The sequence below is a fragment of the Macaca thibetana genome, chromosome 19 (assembly GCF_024542745.1).
Source record: "Macaca thibetana thibetana isolate TM-01 chromosome 19, ASM2454274v1, whole genome shotgun sequence".
Classification (NCBI taxonomy): Eukaryota; Metazoa; Chordata; class Mammalia; order Primates; family Cercopithecidae; genus Macaca; species Macaca thibetana.
In genome coordinates this window covers 53,671,099-53,691,655 of record NC_065596.1, presented here as the reverse complement: position 1 = coordinate 53,691,655, position 20,557 = coordinate 53,671,099, and the positions used below count along the sequence as shown (strand labels likewise).

At 37.0% G+C, this 20,557-nt stretch overlaps 1 long non-coding RNA gene across 1 annotated transcript in view; it reads right to left on the bottom strand.

Annotated features, from left to right (window-relative positions):
• Positions 1-12,558, bottom strand: part of LOC126943632 (uncharacterized) — a 65,112-nt gene extending 52,554 nt beyond the window's left edge. The window contains exon 1 of the long non-coding RNA XR_007721777.1: positions 8,720-12,558. This is a non-coding gene — a long non-coding RNA (uncharacterized LOC126943632). The remainder of the gene's footprint in view (positions 1-8,719) is intronic.
• Between the last annotated feature and the right edge of the window lie 7,999 nt (positions 12,559-20,557).

The window sequence follows — 20,557 nt, the reverse complement described above, 5'->3', positions numbered from 1 at the left end:
GCAGAACTTAAGCCAAAGAAATGATGAAGTAACTCAGATGGAATAAGACACTAAATAGAAATTTGAACCTTTACAAAACAATAAAGAGCACTGGAAGTGGTCATTATATTAAAACTATTAAAGAAATTTTAAATCTTTATAAAGGATAAAGTTTCAAACAAAAATAACAATATCTTCAGAAGTTTATAAACATATGTAAAGGGTACAACATATGACAACAGCACAAACAATAGGTGGGAAATGGACCTTACACAGAAGGGAATAAAATATTATTTACAGGTAGTACATGCATGTTGTAAACCCTAAAGCAGGGCTCAGCAAACTCTGGCACAGACTAAATCCAGCCTGCTATTTTTGTATAGTTCAGAAGCTAAGAATGGTTTTTACATTTTGGAAGAGGTCACACAAAATCTAAAATATTTGCTACCTGGTTCTTTACAGAAAAAGTTGCTAAGCCCTGTCCTAGAATAAAATTTCTCTACCTTGGCACTACTGACATTTTGAGCCAGATAATCCCTTGTTGTGGGGGTTGTCCTGTGCACTGTAAGGTGTTCAGTGGGATCCCTGGCCTCTATCCAATAGATGCCATGAACACCCGCCCCCAGTGGTGACAATCAAATATGTCTCCAGACACTGACAAACATCCTGGGGGTGAGAGAGAAACCTGACTGCAGTTGCGAACTACTGCACTAGAGTACATCTAGTTTTTTTTTTTTTTTTAAATAAAAAAGTGGTAGAGCTTGGCCAGTTATGGTGGCTCACACCTGTAATCCCAGAACTTCGGGAGGCCGAGAAGGGTGGATCACCTGAGGTCAGGAGGTCAAGACAAGCCTGGTCAACATGGTGTAACTCCGTCTCTACTAAAAATACAAAAATTAGCTGGGCATGGTGGCACCTGCCTGTAGTCCCAGCTACTTGGGAGGATGAGGCAGGAGAATCACTTGACCCCAGGAGGTAGAGGTTGCAGTGAGCTGAGATTGCGCCACTGCACTCCAGCCTGGGTGACACAGTGAGACTCCATCTCAAAAAAAAAAAAAAAAGGTAGAGCTGATAAGCCAATAGTAGACATAAAATGAATTTCTCAAAAAACATTTTTAAACTCTCATTCCAAAAGAAGTCAGAAAAAGAAAAAAGATTTTTCAGATAAGGCATAAGTATAAACCACAGAAAAAATATTGATAAATTAGACTTGATTAAAATTTAAACTTCTGCTCCTCAAAAGACACTGTTAAAAAAATAGAAAACCAAGCCACAGACAGAAGGAAAATATCTGCAAAACACACATTTGATAAAGTCCTAGCTTCTCTGCCCCGCGCCCCCCCTCCCGCCCTGCAAAAAATATATATATATGACTCAAGACAACCTGATTGGGAAACAATATAAAAAGAAGGTCAAAGATTTAAATAGACACTTTACCAGAGATATAAATGGCAAATATGCACATGAAAATATATTAAACATCATTAATAATAAGAGAAAATCAAATTAAAACCAAAATGAACTACCACAACACATCCACAGAACACTGAAGATTTAAGAGACGGACAATAGCAATTGCTGACAAAGATGAGGAGCAACTAGAACTCTCAGGCATGGGTGAAAAGACTACAAAATGGGACAGCCACTTTGGAAAACAATTTGAAACTTTATAACGAAATAAATATGCACTTACTCTATAGTCCAGCAATCTCACAGGTATTTACCCCAAGAGAAATGAAATATATGTTCAGGCAAAAATTGTTGCCCAAATATTCTTAGCAACTTTATCCATAATAACCAAAAACTATGAACAACCCAAGTGGTCCATCAACTGGTGCATGAACAGATAAACAGAAAGAAACAAACTACTGATACAGGAAACAACAGATGAATTCATTTTAAGGGCATTATGCAAAGTGTAAGAGCAACAGCAAAGACTATATACTGACTCATTTCTTTTCTATGTAATTCAAGAAGAGGCAAAACTATAGTGACAGAAAGCACATCAATGGTTGCCAGGTTCAAGTATGGGCAGGGGAATTTGCCTGCAAAAGAAAATGAGGGACTTCTGGAAGTGATACAAACATTCAATATTATGATTGTGATAGGTATACAACTGCATATATTTGTCAAGACCCAGAGAATCACTTAAAATTGGTGATTATTTTATTGTAGCAAAAAAGATGATATAAGCTGATTTAAAACAAAAATAGCTAAGAAGCCTTTAGAAATAAGAATGGAGTAAGAGTAAGACTACATTTTCCCCTAGTCATTAGTAGGAAAAACAACTTGCTACATTCAGGATGTCTGGAACATAGTCCTTCTGGTCAAATTTGTTAGGGTGCTAGTGCTTTGGGTCCTTGTAGCAGAATATACGTTTAACTAAAATACTGGTTGGGAGTATTTAGGCCAGAGGGTTAACAGTAGGCACATGTGGGAATTTAGTATTATTCCCAGTAAATGGGGAAAGAATCAACTCTTCAATAGACAGTATCGTGAGAACTCCTGAGGCATTTAGAGAAAAATAGCTCCATATCATACAGTACACAAAATCAAATTACAGATGGAATACAAATGTAAATTTAAACAAGATTATAGTCATTAGAAAATATTAAATTTTTAAAATCTTGTGATAGATAAGGCCTATATAAACAAGTCACAAGACCCAGAAGAGTAGATCTGACTACAAGTAAAAATTAAATAAAATACCATAAACCAAGTTCACAAGCTCAGGCAGCCCAAGAGAATACTTCATACTTGAAAGTATAAACATTTCTATAGATATGAGTATGTTACCTACATATATACTTATATATATATGATGCATTTGTTTAAATACTAAATGATTAAAAGCCACACTGTATACAATAACTATAAATCAATTTAAAAACTCAAATCCAATAGAACAGGCAAAAGATGCACTGGCAATTTTCAGAAAAATAAACCTGTGAAAATATAGTAAATGATGAGATAATCAAATCAAATAACAGTAATCAAATACAAATTACAATTTTTTTTCATTCATCAGAGAAGCAGTTTTTAAAATTGCTAATATTCAGTGTTATGAAAGCATGTCAAACTGTCACTCCCATATACTGTGGGTAGGAGTGTAAAACAGTGCTCTGTTGTTCAGGACATTCTGGCAAAAGCTATCAAAATTTTAAATCCACAACCCTCAACCCAAAAAGTCTTCATCCAACGATCTAAACATAGAATATCTTAGAGAAGACACAAAGTGTTGCATTTTGAATCCTTTCTATGTATCTATTTGTAATAATGAAAAACTGGAAATTTGAATACCCATCAATACTGGGGAATAGGTTAAGTAATGACTCATCCATCCACAGCAGACATTGATGTTTTTGCCTGCAAAGCAGTCTTTCCACCTTCTTCTAGCAACAGAGCCTGCCCCTTTCCCCTAGAAACTGCCCTTCCATCACCTGGAAGGCATCATTCACGCGGCTCTACCCGCTCTCTATCAGGATAGAAACGTGATTTAATAGGAACAGATGACTCCATTTCTCTGGTTGTATAGTGAGTGGTCAAAACACAAGCAGAAAATACGGCCAGAGTCAAGCAGATGCTAGAAGAAAGAAGTCTCTCTCTCCAAGTCCATAAAAACTGGGGCTGCTGAGGCCATCTTTGGCACCGCATCGAACAAAGCCAACCTGAGAGTGACAGCCCCACCAGAAAAGGCAGAACTAAAAAGATGGATCCACCAACCATGCCTAAAACCAGCTCTTGTCCTCAGACTTCCTAGATCCAGGATCGACCCGTATAAGGCCTGCTGGAGCTGAGTTTCTGTCACTTACAACTGAAAGAACTCTGGCAATGGAGTAGAACACAAATACACAGGGATGAGGTGGATTTGCATGTACAGACATAATTTTCCACAAGGTGTTAAGGGAAAACAGCAATAGCAATTTTCAGAGCATTATTATATTATGCCTGGTTTGTTGTTTTTAAGATATATATTTTTCTGTTAATAGTGAGAGCTGGCAAAAGAGGAGAACGTTCACTTTAACACTAACACATAAAAGACCTTGAAAAATATTACTTATACACACTTTTAAAAATCACACAATAAAATAAAACTTCATGCATAAAATTTGCATCAAAGCCCAGTCATCAAATTTATCTTAATTTCCAAAGAAGCCCATGGAATTTTTTTCCTAGAAAGGAGAAGAAATAGCAGCAGCAAACTGAATTATAAAGAAACAAAAGTAGTATTGCTCCCATGAGGTCATCAGTGTTTGATATACAACTTTCTTCATCTCCATCTGGAAAGCCAAATCCAGAAAATAAATATTTCATCATCCTTCTACAACTCCAGGAAAGGGGGATATACTTGAGGTCAAATGATCTCTAGGCAGTTTTTAAAAATACATTCATGTTTACATCTATGGTGCAATGACAGAACAAGAAACCTAGGAAAGGTGATACTTGTGAAGCTCAAATGTAGTCAATTAAGGTACAGAATTTTGCTACCTGCCATATTCAGGTTACACTAAGGGAAGACCAGAAAGACAGAACACAGGGTAGCTCAATCAACACAGAAGACTATCATTTTTCCACATCAGCATTTTCATCTAAAATGCCAAATCCATACCACTCCAGGGTGCTCTCAATACTCCCTACACTATGCCATCTGAGATGTATGACTCTCCATGACTGAGAAAAAATCTACTCTCGTAACTTAAACAAGACCACATAAGGCCTATTCACTAATAACTAATCATATGAATAAAAATTAATATTAGCTTAGATTTAAACTGAAATCAAAATAAACTCTGAAAAACTATCAGGAACAAGGATGGTATTAACTTCACTGACCTATCTGTATATTGTCTTGACACTCTAGAAAGTTACAAAAGAATATACAAAATCTAAACTCCAAGATAAAGTGAAAATTCAATTGAAAAACCAACATGTTTTTTTTTTAAGATGAATAAATGGCTTTATCTTAAAGCATCATATCTAGAGGGAAAATGAAAAAAGAATAAATGGTTTTTAATCAATATTTGGCTGAAGTTGAAGTAGAATTAATCAGCATTACATTTTAAAACTCTTTGCAACAGGATTTTTAAAAAGAAATAAAAAAAATTTCAGTGATCAAACAATAAATCTAACATATATCTTTCTACATTTAGTAGCATCTTAAAAATAAGAGGGTTTTTTTTTTTTCAAATTTAAGAAACAAACATAACCACACTTAGGGAAAAAAAACAGTAATACTCTTTCTGAAACACCAAAAAGATAAAATACTGTGGGTTCTTAAGATAATCACATAGGCTACACTGGCACTATGGTCCATAATGGGTTTGAAAAAATAACAATATTTGATTTTATTATTTCATCACTATAATCTTAATCATTACGCATATTAATGTCATGTACACTTTTTAAATATATATTATTAAAAGCTGTGTCTCAACAATATGATACCAAAAACACACAACCGATATAGGTTGTATAGGTAATCATTTTGACTGTGAAAGAAATATGATCAGAATACTGTTACAATGAAGGAAAAATACCTTCTTTTTAATCATTCTCATTTAGCAATAGTAAAAATGCTCTATGTACATGGTGGCTCTGAACAACACATTTCATCTCTTTTTCAGACGTGCTGTGCTACCTATTGCTGTTTTGATGATTACACAGTTCAACATGAAAATGCATCCCATTAAGATTCCCAATAATAAGTCTGATTAGGCAGATAACTTCCCAATCATAAAAGCTTTTATTTTAGGACAACTATTATGCAAATCTAGGGTGGAAATTGGACTCACTGTAATTGGGATAAGAAGACACTCTGAGAAGAAGGCTGTACATGTGACACCTATTGCATTTTATGCACTCGTCTCACATTCTCTTCCTTTCTTCCTCCTCTTTGAAGCGCCCGATTAAAGTATAATTACACTAGACAGTTACAAATGGGCTTATTACAAGAGAACTATATGTTTAAGAAAGTGAGGCTTTCAGATAAGAAATCTCCAAATATTTTCTGTTATACGTTTTTACAATCTTTCTTATAAAGAAGGAGTGTTTGATGTGCAACATCTGCTAACAGAAATAAATCTATACTCAAGCCCAGCAGAATAATCAAATATAAAATACAGACATAAAGCAAACTACAACGGCAACAGTGATTCTTCGGGCAGCATGTGCAAAATATACTATCTTGCTATCTAATGTCATTGTGATCAGAAATGTGCCAAAACACTCTTTCTCATTCCACTTGAACTGGATCCCCATAATTCCAACAAACATCACTTGTGGCATTAGGTTGTCATCAGCTTGCATGATCCCCAGTTCACTTAACCTTTTCTTCTTTATCTGGCCTTTTTGTGTAAAGGCAGGAACCAGTTCATTTACAATTTCCCTCAACTTGCTCAGAAAGGTCAGATCTTGCATAAAGCTCCATTTCAGCAGGTGCACATTACATCAGCTCCTCTGGATCTACTCTTTCAGCTACATCTGCCTTTCTACTCGTCTGAATTTTAAGTGCTTTATTTTCTGCAGAAACAAACTATGACAAAGTTCAGTATACAAGCTAGCCCAACTAAAACATGACTATTTCTACACAGTTTGTTAGAGCTTTCAAGTTTTTTCTGCCAAACATTCCTCCTGTCATCTAACTGGAGTTTACAAATTCCTTGCCATAAGAATCTCAATGAGCGATTGTCTTGCTCTTTTATGTGGTTTCCTGATCTTCATACAGGATCACAAATTTTGAACAATTTGTCTACCCTTTTCATCCTAGAATCTTCTCCACTCAACAGATATTTATTGGATATTTACTATCTGTTAAGCATTGTGTTAGGAACTAGGATGCAGATAGGTAAGACAGTGCTATTTTCCTTTAATTCCCAATCTTGAAGCAAACTCTAGATGAGCCCCATGATCCCAGCCCCCTGGCATTATTTTCATGACGATAAAATGGCAAAAGGACTTTGCACTGCAATTTGCAATGTAACTAAGGTTCCTGATCAGTTTTCTCCAGCTGGTTGGAAAAGAGGAAGTCAGAGAGATTCAAAGCATGAAAGGTTTGCCTTGAGGGAGGTTCTCTTTTGCCGAGATAGAGGGGACCATGGGGCAAGAATCTGAGAGCAGCCTCTAGAAGCTAAGTGCAAGCCCCAGCCAATAGCCAACAAGAAAACAGAGACCTCAGTCCTACAACCTACAGAAATGAATTCTGTTGATGAATAACATGAATGTGTTCGGAAGTAGGTTCTTCCAACTGAGCTTTTTTTTTTTTTTTTTGAGATGGAGTTTCATTCTTGTTGCCCAGGCTGGAGTGCAATGGCGCAATCTCGGCTCACTGCAACCTCTGCCTCCCGGGTTCAAGCGATTCTCTTGTCTCAGCCTCACGAGCAGTTGGGATCACAGGCGTGCACCACCAAACCTGGCTAATTTTGTATTTTTAGTAGAGACGGGGTTTCTCCATGTTGGTCAGGCTGGTCTCGAACTCCTGACCTCAGGTGATCTGCCCACCTTGGCCTCCCAAAGTGCTGGGATTACAGGCCTGAGCCATTGCGTCCAGCCCCAACTGAGCTTTCAAATCAGAGCACTGTCCAGCTGACACCTTGACTTCACCCTTCAGACCTGTGAAGAAATAAAGAACTAGTTCTTCAGGAGTGGACCCTGAAGGATGACAAGGAGTACTCTTGAAACTGCTTTAAACTTTCCTTAACTCAGTCAATGCTTAATTCTTCTCTATGACTGAGATTTAGTAGACTGAGATCTATGTCATCGCTTTGAAGTTCACAAATATCCAGTGAGTTAGCTCACCTTTGCTGCCAAGAGAGGCAGATGACAGGGAGGCACTTCCTTCTACCAATAAAAAATGGAGGCAAACTCCACTATCCACTCCAGTAAACACAGCCCTCAACCTGGCACATGGATTTCCCCACCTCCAACCTCAACAGAAGCCAGCCAGAGCCACCGCTGCTATCACACACCCATCCTCATTCTATCTGTTTATAGAAAGCCAACCACGGTAAGAAGGGAACTGCAGGACCACAGAAACCACAATGTCAAAGTTTTGAATGAACAGTTGAACTAGCTGACTTTTGAAAGTTCCTTTCTCCCTCAGATTCTATAATATTATAGCTTTACCAAACTTCTCTTTCTCCATGCCCAAATATATTCTGGCAATCTTAAAAAAAAAAAGAAAAAAGAAAAAAGCAGGAAGACTCAGATCCTTAATCAGATTTTAATGCTAAAAACAAGTAAATTAGGTCTGATTTTTCTATCTAAAATTCCTAAATATTGCATACCTTCAGTTTCATCTTGGGCATTTTCTTGCAGGTTAGAGAAAATTGTAGCTGTCACCAAGAAAACACCATAACCTTCATTTTATGATATTACTCACCACGGATATTTTGGGAATGTCATAATGCTCATCTAAGAAGACCTGTGACACTGAAACAAATGTTTCAAGGAACTGTCTTTTCAACACTGCCTGCTTAAAAAATCTTGGCTTTTTTCACACTATTTTAAAAATAAAGCAGAAAAACTATGCTGATTGACATGCTGTAGCACAGTGTGATGCAGCATTCCTCTGTCATTTCTGCAGATCTATAGGCAACAAAGCATTCTTGCAAAAGACTTTCAATCATTAGCTACTGATATTATTAGAATTTATATACTATTTAGGCCTTTCAAAATCAGAAAACAATAGGACCCAACATGGGAATGTAATAAAGCATAATTTCTTAGGTGAAATCATTCCAACCTTTAGAAAGCAAGTGTCTCAGCTGATGTTCAGCTTAATGAGGAGCCCTTCCTTGCAACAGCAGGTCCATTCTCACTCAGGGAACCCGCACTTACTCCCGTATATTTCTACGCCAGCACCCTGCAAGTTACAATTTGAGATAATAACAATCAGTTCCAAAAACGCAGGAAGAGTTTTATTACAATCACTTTTTAGCCGTTTACACAGTGCAAATGCAAAGCACAAAGATAAAGTGTTTTACAGATAAGCTTTATTAGATATTTTAAACCAACACTTCATTTGTTCCAGATTAGCAAGTCATTAGCATGCATCATTTTCAAACCACCCCATCCCACCCCAACACACAGACTGAGTGTCAACATTCAATTCCTGTTCCACTGTCTTTCATTTTAGACAAATCAGTTTTCAGATTCTGCCAAAAGTAGAAATCCTTTAACAATTTTGTTGAAAGATGCACTTATTCAAAATGACCATTCTCTCATATACTCAATTAGTGAAGAACAGTATTTGAGTTTAGTAAAGTATAATTTGAGACTAGAAACAAGGCCCTACATTAAAAAAAATGCCAGTTATAAGATACCCCAATCCAACTTAAAAATTGCTTCTATGAATTAAGTAATGGCCTTCACTGCTACACAGGTTAAAATTAACAACTAATTCAAGTGTACTGCTTTGTCTAGTCAAACGACTAGGCAACCTAGAAAGACTGAAAACAGATAATAATACCTCCATTCCAGCCAAACAGCACAAAATAAAAGAGCAACCCCATTCCCATCATGCCAGCCAAGGTCGAGAAGAACCTGGACTTTCGCCCTCTGAAGGCTATAACCAGGTATCCCAACACTCCCACTGGGGTGGAATCAGTGAAAGCAAAACAGGGAGCCAGGACTTTCATCCTCACTAACTGGTTACAAGGCCCTCTCTGCAGCAGTATCAGTGACGACTGAGGAGCCTGGGCTTGTACCCCCACCTAGCAGCAACAAGATGCTTGCCCCCTCCTCACTGGGGTGGTGTCAGAGCAAGCCTAGTGGCGATTACAACTTTCACAATTAGCCAATGGTAAGAAGACCAGCCCCGTATACCACAGTATCAGCAGAGACCAAATGGGAAGCTAGAATTACCACCCTTACCCAGCAGTAACAAGGAGCTCCTCCACCCAGCTTGAGTATCAACAGAGGCCAAGGGGAAACTATGACTTCTACCTTAACAAGTTGATGGCCACCTACCCCCATCTTTTATCTTCCTGCAGGAATGTCAGAGAAGTTAGAGAAGATCCAGACTTTCATAATGTAATACAAAAAATGTCCAGGATTCAAATGAAAATTACTTGTCATACCAAGAACCAAGAAGGTGTCAAATTGAATAAGACAATCAACTGATGCCAAAACCAAGATGTCAGAGATGACAGAATTAGCTGACAATAATTTGAAAGCAGCCAGGATAAAAATGCTTCAACGAGCAATTACAAACATACTTCAAACAAATGAAAAATGAGTCTCAGCAAAGAAATAGAACATAGAAAGCATCCAATTAAAATTTTATTTTTATTTTTTATTTCAATAGCTTTAGGACTGTAATATAGTTTGGATATTTGTCCCCACCCAAATCTCATATGGAACTCTAATCTCCAATGCTGAGGGTAGGGTTTGGTGGGAGGTGTTTGGGTCATGGGGGCAAATCTCTCTTGGCTTGGTTCTGTCATTTCAATAAGTGAGTTCTTGTGAGATATGGTCATTTAAGTGTGTGCCCCCTCCCACCCCCTTTCACTTGCTCCTGCTTTTGCCATGTGAGGTACCTGCTCCCTCTTTGCCTTCCACCATGATTGTAAGCTCCCTGAGGCCTCCCTAGAAGCTAAGCAAATGCCAACACCATGCTTCCTCTAAAGCCTGCAGAACCATGAGCCAATTAAACCTCTTTTCTTTTTAAATTACCCAGTATCAGGCATTTCATTATAGCAATGCAAGAACAGCCTAATACAGAAAACTGGTACTGAGGAGTGGGGCATTGCTTTAAAAACACCTGAAAATTTGGAGGCAGCTTTGGAACTGGGTAACAGGCAGAGGTTAGAAAAAGTGTGGAGGGCTCCAAGAAAGACAAGAAGAGGAGAAAAGTTTGGAATTTCTTACAGACTGGTTAAATGGTTATGACCAAAATGCTGATAGTGATACGGACAATGAAGCCCAGCCTCAGATGGACATGAGAAACTTACAAGAAACTGGAGCAAAGGTCACGTGTGTTACACCTTGGCAAAGAGCTTGGCTGCATTCTATTCATGCCCTAGGGATCTGTGGAAGTTTGCACTACAGAGCAATGACTTAGAGTATCTGGCAGAAGAAATTTCTAAGCCACAAAGCACTCAAAAAGTGGCCTGGCTGCTGCTTCTAACAATCTACGCCCAGATGCAAGAGCAAAGGAATGACTTTAAGCTGGAGCTTTAAAGAGGGAGCAGAGCATAAAAGTTTAGAAAATTTGCAGCCTGGCCATGTGGCAGAGAAAGAAAAAGCTTTCTAGGGGAGAAGAATTCAAGCAAGCTGTGGAACAACTACTTGTTAGATATTTGCTTAACTAAAAGGGATCCAAGTGCTAATATCCAAGACAGTGGGTAAAAGGCCTTGAAGGCATTTCAGAGCTCTTCTCACCAGCCCCTCCTATCACAAGCCCAAAGGCCTAGGAGGGAAGAATTGTTTGCGTAGCCAGGGCAAGGTTCCCAAAGCCTGCACAACCTCAGGACAATGCTCCCCACATTCTGGCTGCTCTGGCTCCAGCTGTGGCTCAAAGAGTCGCAGATACTGCTCGTGCCACCAATCCAGAGTGGGTAAGCCACCATAGCCTTTGGCAGCTTCCACATGGTGTTAAGCCTGTGAGTGCACAGAGCATAAGAGTGCATGAGGCTTGGTACCCTCTACATAGATTTCAGAGGACGTACAGAAAAGCCTGCTGGGTGTCCAGATAGAAGTCTGCTGTAGGGGAAGAGCCCCCATGGGAACCTCTACTAAGGCAGTGCCTAGAGGAAATGTGGGGATGGAACCTCTAGAGTCCCCACTGGAGCACTGCCTAGTGAAGCTGTGAGAAGCAGGTGGCCAAACTCCAGATCTGAGAATGGTAGATCCGCCATCAGCTTGCACCCTGAGCCTGGAAAAGCCACAGGCACTCAACAGCCAGTGAGAGCAGCTGCAGGAGCTGAACTCTCGAAAGGCACAGGGGAAGAGCTGCCCAAGGCCTCAGGAGCTCACCCCTTCCATCAGTGTAACTTGGGTGTGGGACATGGAGTCAATGGAGATTTTTTTGGAGCTTTAAGATTTCATGACTGCCCCGCCTGGTTTTAAACCTGTATGGGGCCTATAACCCCTTTCTTTTGGCTGGTTCCTCCCTTGTGGAATGGGAATGTTTACCCAATGACTATAGCTCCATTCTATCTTGGAAGTACATAACTTCCTTTTGACTTTACAGGCTCATTTGTGGACTGGACTTGCCTTGTTCAGATGAGACTCAGATGAGATTTTGAACCTTAAACTTTGAGTTAATGCTGGAACAAGTTAAGACTTTGGGTGACTATTGGGAAGGCATGATTGTATTTTGCAATGTGAGAGAGACACGAGATTTGGGAGGGTCCAGGGCAGAATGATATAGTTTGGATATACATTTTTCCCTGCCCACATCTCATGTTGAATTGTAATCCCCAATGCTGAAGGTGGGGCCTGGTGGGAGGTTTTTGGATCATGGGGGCAGATCTCTCATGGCCTGATGCTGTCTTCAGGATAGTAAGTGAGACCTTGTGAGATCTGGTCATTTAAAAGTGTATGATACCTGCAGCCCCTTTCTCTCTCTCTTGCTCCTGGTCCAGCCAGGAGCCGCAATGTGCCAGCTCCCCCTCTGGCTTCTGCCATAATAGTAAGCTTCCTGAGACCTCCCTAGAAGCAGATGCCACTATGCTTCCTATATAGTCTGCAGAACCATTAGCCAATTAAACCCCTTTTCCTATAAACTACCCAGCCTCACATATTTCTTTATAGCAGTGCAAGAACATCCTAATACAGAGTACATGTGCTTTTTGGTTACAGGATGAATTGTATAGTGATGGAGAGTCTGGGATTTTAGAATATACATCACCCAAATAGTACACATTGTACCCAATAGGTAGTTTTTCATCCTTCACCCTCCTTCCAACCTTATCTATTCTGAGCCTCCAATGTTGGTGATACCAGTCTATAAGCCTTTGTACACCTAAAGCTTAGCTTCCACTTGTAAGTGACAACATGTAGTATTTGATTTTCCACTCCTGAGTTACTTCCTGCAGAATAATGGTCTCCAGCTTGATCTAAGTTGCTGCAAAAGACATTATTTATTTTTCATAGTTCATTATTTTCTGAGTAGTGTTTCATGGTGTGTATATACATACATAAATATATACACACACACACATAAAAATTTTAGAACTGAAGAATAATTGAAATAAATAGCTCAATGATAAGTTCAACAGCAGAATGAAAAGAACAGAGGAAAGAAACAGTGCATACAAAGATAGAATAATAAAAATTACCCTATCTGAACAATAGAGAGAAATTAAACTGAAAAATAAACATAAACAGAGCTTCAGGGACCTAATTGGACTATAACAAAAGATCCAATATTTGTGTCATTACAGACCTGGAAGGAGAGGAGAAAGAAGGTGAGGCCAAAAAGGTAATTGAGAAAATAATGACTAAAAGCTCCCACATTTGGTAAGACACAATAAGCCCATAGAGTCAAGAAGCTGAGCAAACTCCACACAGGATAAACTCAAATAAATCCGTGAAAACATATATCATAATTAAATTACTGAAAACTAATGGCAAAAACAAAAAGGAAGTATTGAAAGCATCAGTGAAAAATTTACACCTTACCCACTGGAGAGAAATTGTGATTGAGAGCATCAGAAACCATGGATGGCAGACAAAAGAGGCCCAGTATTATTTAAGGGTGGAAAGAAAAAAACTGTCAATCCAGAATCCTATAGCCAGTAAAGATATTCCTCAGGAATGATAAAGAAATCAAAACATTCTAAGAAGAAGAGAAACTAAGATAATTAGCAACCAGCAGATCTACTCTAATAGAATGGGTAAAGAAAGTTCTCTGAACAAAAGAGAAATAATAAAAGAGGGAATCTTGGAACATCAGAAAGGAAAAAGAAGCAAAAGTAAGCAAAAATACCAGTAAATAGGCTTTCCTTCTCCTCTTGAGTTTAAATTATGTTTGAAATTTGAAATGAAAATATTATTACTGTCTAATGTGGTTCTATATGTACATAAAGGAGATGTTTAAGACAATTATAAAAAGAAATTGCAGGGAGCCAAAGGCTGGTGGGATGTCACCAACTCAGCATTCCACTGGAGGCTGTATGATCAAACAACAAACTGTTTTTCATGAATGCAGGATGTAGGCAAACTCACGACTGCTCCTGCTGACAGAAGGTTTGCTGGAGGCAATCACTCCCTGGTGCTGAGGTTATCTACTGTGACATCTACAGCCCATTGTTCAAAAACTGCATTCTTGCAAGCCTGCTCTGGACCAAGCAGCTGATCCCTTCTTCCATGCCCCTTCTCACTATCTCTTTTGCCTAATAAATATGGAAGACTGTGTAAAGCTCAGGGCTCTTGTCCACTAGAGGCAAGGTGCCCCCTGACCGCTTCTTCCAAATATACTCTTTTGTCTCTTGTCTTTTATTCCCACATTTGCCCAGCTTTGTTTGGTCCCCTTAGGTTCATGCGGGTTACATAGTGGTGCCACGATCAGCGACAGAATCGGGTGCTCCACAAGAGATGTAAAGAAAAGCAGAGTTTCTCTACTTCACTTGAACTGGTGAATGAAGACACCAGTAAACTGTGAGGCTATGTACATATATTACCTGAAGCAATCACTAAAAAAAATAGCTATACAAAAAGATATACTCAAAAACAAATGAAACTATGAAAACTGCTCAGGTAATCCCCAGGATGGCAGAAAAATGCAAATCAAGAAATAAAAACCAGAACAAACAGAAAACAACAAATAGATTAATGACTAAACATCAATAATTAAATGTAAATGGTCTAAATATAAAGACATTAAAAGACACAGATTCACGGAGTGGATTAAAAACATGACTCAACTATAGGCTGTCAACAACCAAATTTAAACAAAATAATATAGGCAAGTTGAAAGTAAAATGGTGGAAAAAGATGTATCATGCAAACATTAATCAAGGGAAGGCAAGTGTGGTTATATTAATGTCAGATAAGATAGACTTTGGAGCAAAGAAAATTACCAGAGACAGATAATAACATTATATAATCAGAAATATGTTTCACCAAAATGACAGCATAGCCATCCTAAATGGGCATACAACAAATAACAGAACTGCAAGATACGTGAAGCAAAAACTAACAGAACTGAAAAGCCAAACATATCCATACTTGTGCTTAGAGATGCTAGCAACCCTATCTCAAAAACTGATAGAATTACTAAACAGAAAATCAGAAAGAATACAGAAAAACTCAATAATACCACCAACCAATTTGATCTAGTTGATATTTATAGAATGAAATACCCAACAACAGCAGAATACATATTCTTTTCATAGGGTCACTTTACACTTAACAAGATAGACCACATCTTGGGTCATGAAACAAACCTCAACAAATTTCAAAGAGCTGAAGTCATACACTGTGTTTTCTGACAACCATGGAATCAAACTAGGGATCAACTAAAAGATAACAGTAATACTCCCAATACTTAGAAACTAACACTTCTAAATTCTGCATGGGTCAAATAATGAAAATACAAAATATAAAAATTTGTGGAACACAGCTAAAGTAATGCTGAGAGGGAAGTTTGTTAACATTAAGTGTGCACATTAATCAAAAGCAAAACAAACCCAAAACAGGCAGAGGGAATGACATAATAAAAACAGCAAAAACCAATGAAATTGAAAACAGAACAATTTCTAAAAATCAATGAAACAGAGTTGGTTCTTAAAAGAGAGAGAACAAACGAGCTACCAATATAGATTACAAAACAGAGATTATCACTACAGACCCTGCCAACATCAAAAGAAAAAGAAAAGACTATAAAAAATTCCGATATATGTAAATTTGACAACTTAGAAGAAATGGTTCAATACTGCTAAAACAAAAACTACCAAAATTTACTCTATATAAAATAGGTCATTTGAATAGTTCTTTACCTATTAAGAAAATTGAATTCATAATTTTAAAAATTCCAAAAGATAAATTTCCTGGCCCAGATGGTTTCATTGGAGAAATCTATTAAACATTTGAAGAATTAACAGTAATTCTACAAAATTTCTTCTAGAAAATAAGAGAAAAAAAATGCTTCAGAGTTCATTTTATGAAGCTAGTATTAGTGATACCCAAACCAAAGACAGGAGTTCAAAAAAACAAAACTACAGACCAATATTCTTTATGAATATAGATGCAAAATTTCCTCATAAAACATTAGCAAGTACAAGTCAGCAAAATATAAAAAGATTATACACTATGGCAAAGTGGTATTAATGCCATTGAGGCAAGGGTGGTTCAAAATTTGAAAGTCAACCAGTATAACCCATCATTATTTTTTTTTCTAATAATAAAAATCAGGTGATCATCTCAGGAAATGCAGAAAAAGCATTAAGGAAAGTCAACATTCATTTATGATAAAAGTTCTCAGAAAAAGAGAAATAGAGGAGAACTTCTTTAACTTGATAAAGAATATCCATAAAACACCTAGTTAACCTCATTCTTAATGATGAAATATTGAATATACTCCCCATAACATGAAAAATAAAGTTAAGCTATCTACTCTTATTCAAAATAGTGCTGGAAGTTCTAGCCAGTGTAATAAGGCAAGAAATTAAAAAAAAAAAAAAAAGCATACTAATCCGAAAACAAAACAAAAACAAGAAAAAACAACTTTTGATACTTACAGATAACATGATTGTCTACATAGAAAATCCCAAGGAATCTACAAAAACACTTCTATAACTAATAGGTAACATTCAACAAAGTCACAAAATACAAAATGAACATACAGAAATCAATTATATTTCTATATACTAGCAATAAACATACGAACATTGAACTTAAAAATATAGTATGACAATCTAATAGTAACAAGCAATGGAGAAAAACTCCCTATTCAATAAATTTTGCTGGGATAACTGGCTAGCCATATGCAGAAGATTGAAACTGAACCTCTTCCTTTCACCATATTAAAAAACCAACTGAAAATGGATTAAAGACTTAAAAGTAAGATCTAAAAGTATAAAAACCTTAGAAGAAAAACTAAAGAGCTACTGCAGGGTATCAGCAAACTACCTACAGAATGAGAGTAAATATTTGTAAGCTATGCATCTGACAAAGTCTTAATGGCTAGAATCTATAAGAAAAAAAAAAGGCAAAAACCAAACAAACCCATGTGGGTAAAGGACATAAACAGACACTTCTAAAAAGAAGATATACACATGGCCAACAAGCATATGAAAAAATATTCAATATCAGTAATCAGAGAAATGCAAATAAAAGCCACAATGAGATACCATCTCACACCAGTCAGAATGGTCGTAATTAAAGTCAAAAAATAGCAGATGTTGGTGAAGTTACAGAAAAAGGCATGCTTAAACACTCCTGGTGGTACTGTAAATTAATTCAGTCACTATGGAAAGCAGTTTCAAGATTTTTCAGTGACCTTAAAACACAACTACCATTTGACCTAACAATCCTATTACTGGATATATACCCAAAGGAATATAAATCATTCTACCAAAAAGACACACAAACTCGTATGTTCATTGCAGCACTAGTCACAATAGCAAAGACATGGGAACAACTTAGATGCCCATCAACGGTGGACTGGATAAAGAAAATGTGGTAAATATATACCGTGGAATACTACACAGACATAAAAAAATCATATCCCTTGAAGCAACATGGATGCAAATGGAGGTCATTATTCTAAGCAAATTAACACTGGAACAGAAAACCAAATACTGCATGTTCTCACTTATAAATGGGAGCTAAAAACTCAGGACACATGGACACAAAGATGGGAACAACAGACAACAGAACCTACTTTAGCAGGGAGAGTGGTAGGTGGATAAAGGTCAAAAAACCTACCTATTGGGTACTGTGCTCACTACTTGAGTGGCTAAATCATTTGCACATCAAACCCCAGTGACATACAATTTACTCATGTAATGAACCTGCGCATGTCCCTCATGAATCTAAAATGAAAGTTGAAAAAAAAAAAAAACACAAACAACAATTGTATGCTGAAGACTACATAACGTTGATGAAGGAAATCAAAGATATAAATAAACAGAGAAATATGTTCACAGACTGGAAGACTCAACATAATAAAGATGTCAATTCTCCCCAAATTTATATACAAGTTTATTAAAATTCCTATCAAAATTTCAGTATGATTTCTTGTGTATACAAAATTATTCTAAAATTTATATTGAAAGGCAAAGAACTTGGGTAGCTAAAACAATCTTCATAGAGACCAAGTGAGAGAAATCACTCTATTTGATTTCAAGATGTAAATCCAGCTACAGGTATTAGTGAAGAAATAGGATCAGTGGATCAGTGAAACAGAATAGAGAACACAGAAATAGACCTATACAAATATGCCCAAACAATATTTTTAAAAAACGTAAAACCAATTTATTGGAGGAAGGACAGTCTTTTCAAGAAATGGTAAAGGAGCAACTGGACATCCACAGGCAAAAAAAATGAACCTTGACCTAAACCTCCCATCTTACAGCAAAATTACTAAGAACTGGATCACAACTTTATATAGAATGTAAAACCATAAAAATTTCAGAAAAAAATAGGGGAAAATATTTTGAAATCTACAGCTAGGCAAAGAGTTCTTAAACTTAACACTGAAAAGCTCAATCCATAAAAGGAAAAATTGATAAATTGGACAAAATAAAAACTTTACTCTGTAAAAGCCCATATAAAGAAGATAAAAAGACTAGCTACAACGCAGCAGAAAGTATCCGCAAAACACACACTTGACAAAGGACTAGTATTCTAGAATATATATATAACTCTCAAAACTACAGTAAAAAAGGACAAACAATCCAATTAGAAAATAGGCAAAAGTCAAATAGACATCTCACTAAAGAGGATAGAAGAATAGCAAAAAGCCTATGAACAAATGTTCAACATCGTTAACCACTACGGAAATAATTAAAACCACAGTTAGACAGTACTACACACCTATCAGAATGGCTAAAACAAAAAATAGTGAAAACATCAAATGCTTTCAGGATATGAAGAAACTGGATCACTCAAACATTGCTAGTGGGAATTGAAAATGGTACAACCACTCTGGAGAACAGTCTGGCAGTTTCCTTAAAAAACTAAACATGTAACTGCCATAGGACCTACAATTGTATTCCTGGGCATTTACCCCTAAGAAATAAAAAGTATAGTCTCATCAAAATCTGTACACAAATGCTTATAGCAGCTTTAGTGACAATAGGCAAAAACTGAAAATAATCTAGCTGTCCTCCAATGAGTAAATAAACAAACTGTAGAACCACCACACATTGGACTACTACCCAACAATAAAAAGGAACAAATTACTGGTACATACAGCAAGCGGGATGAGGCTCCAGAGAATTATGCTAAGTGAAAAATGCCAGTCCCACAAGGTCATATCCCAAAAGGAATGTGATTTCATTTTTAAAACTTTTTTGAAATGATGAAATAATAGAAATGGAAAACAGATTAAGGTTTGCCTACAGTTAAGGAAGAGACTGGTGGGAGAGGGAAGTAAGTGAATGTGGCTATAAAAGGGCAACTGGAGGAATCCCTGTGGTGATGGATGTGCTCCTCAGCCTAACTGAATGTCAGCACTCTGGCTGTGCTACGATACTGTGGTTTCATAAGGTGTCACCACTGGGCAAAACTGGTAAAGAGCGTACATACGGGATCTCTCTGTGTTATCTCTTACAACCATGTCAATCTATAATTACCTCAAAATAAAAAGTAATTAAATAAAAGCAACTGAGCTTTAACTGTTACAGAATTGTTTACAAAGTTATAATTTTAAGGTCTAAAATTCTCTGAAAATTACCATAAATTGTGAGATTTATTTTTCTTACTATGTTCTGAAAATGCTACATAAGAACCTTGTACAATTGAGCTTGCATGACTTAGTAGATATAAATGTCTGAACTTCTTTGAAGAAAGAGAATAGGAGTATGCACTTACATCTTGGTCTCACATTTTATATATTTATTTACAACTTAAACTATTTCCCACAAAAAGCTCATCATATCTTGTCACCGTGTAAATCCAAGTTCTTCATTAAAAATTCTATTGATATGCGTGCTGTGCCTCATGCTACTTCACACGGCAGCACAGTTTTCTGATGGAGTCTCACTACGGTGAGTGCTTGTGATGAAAACATACAGCTGACTGCTTTAAGAAGTAATGTACCTTTTCCAGTATCAGGGACAGCCTGGAGCTGACATTAGATATAGTCTAAATATTTAAAAGCTTCCATTTAAACTTGAATTAGAAATTCATAAAATACAAAACATGACTATTTTGAGTTATTTTCTAAAATCTAAAAGCAACATTCTTAAAAAAGAATGACTTGACCTCAGAAATGCAAAAGCACTTTTCATTACCACAAAAGAATATCAGAGAGCAACTTTGCCCCATATCCTGGGAAAAAAGTATCTTATTCAAGAAAGAAGACACAGATCCTAGGAAACAAATACTACTGCAATGTGAAGACAGCTAGTTTCAGTCTAGTGATAAATTGAAAACAATGAACACAGACCACCACATTGGAAAGTATTAA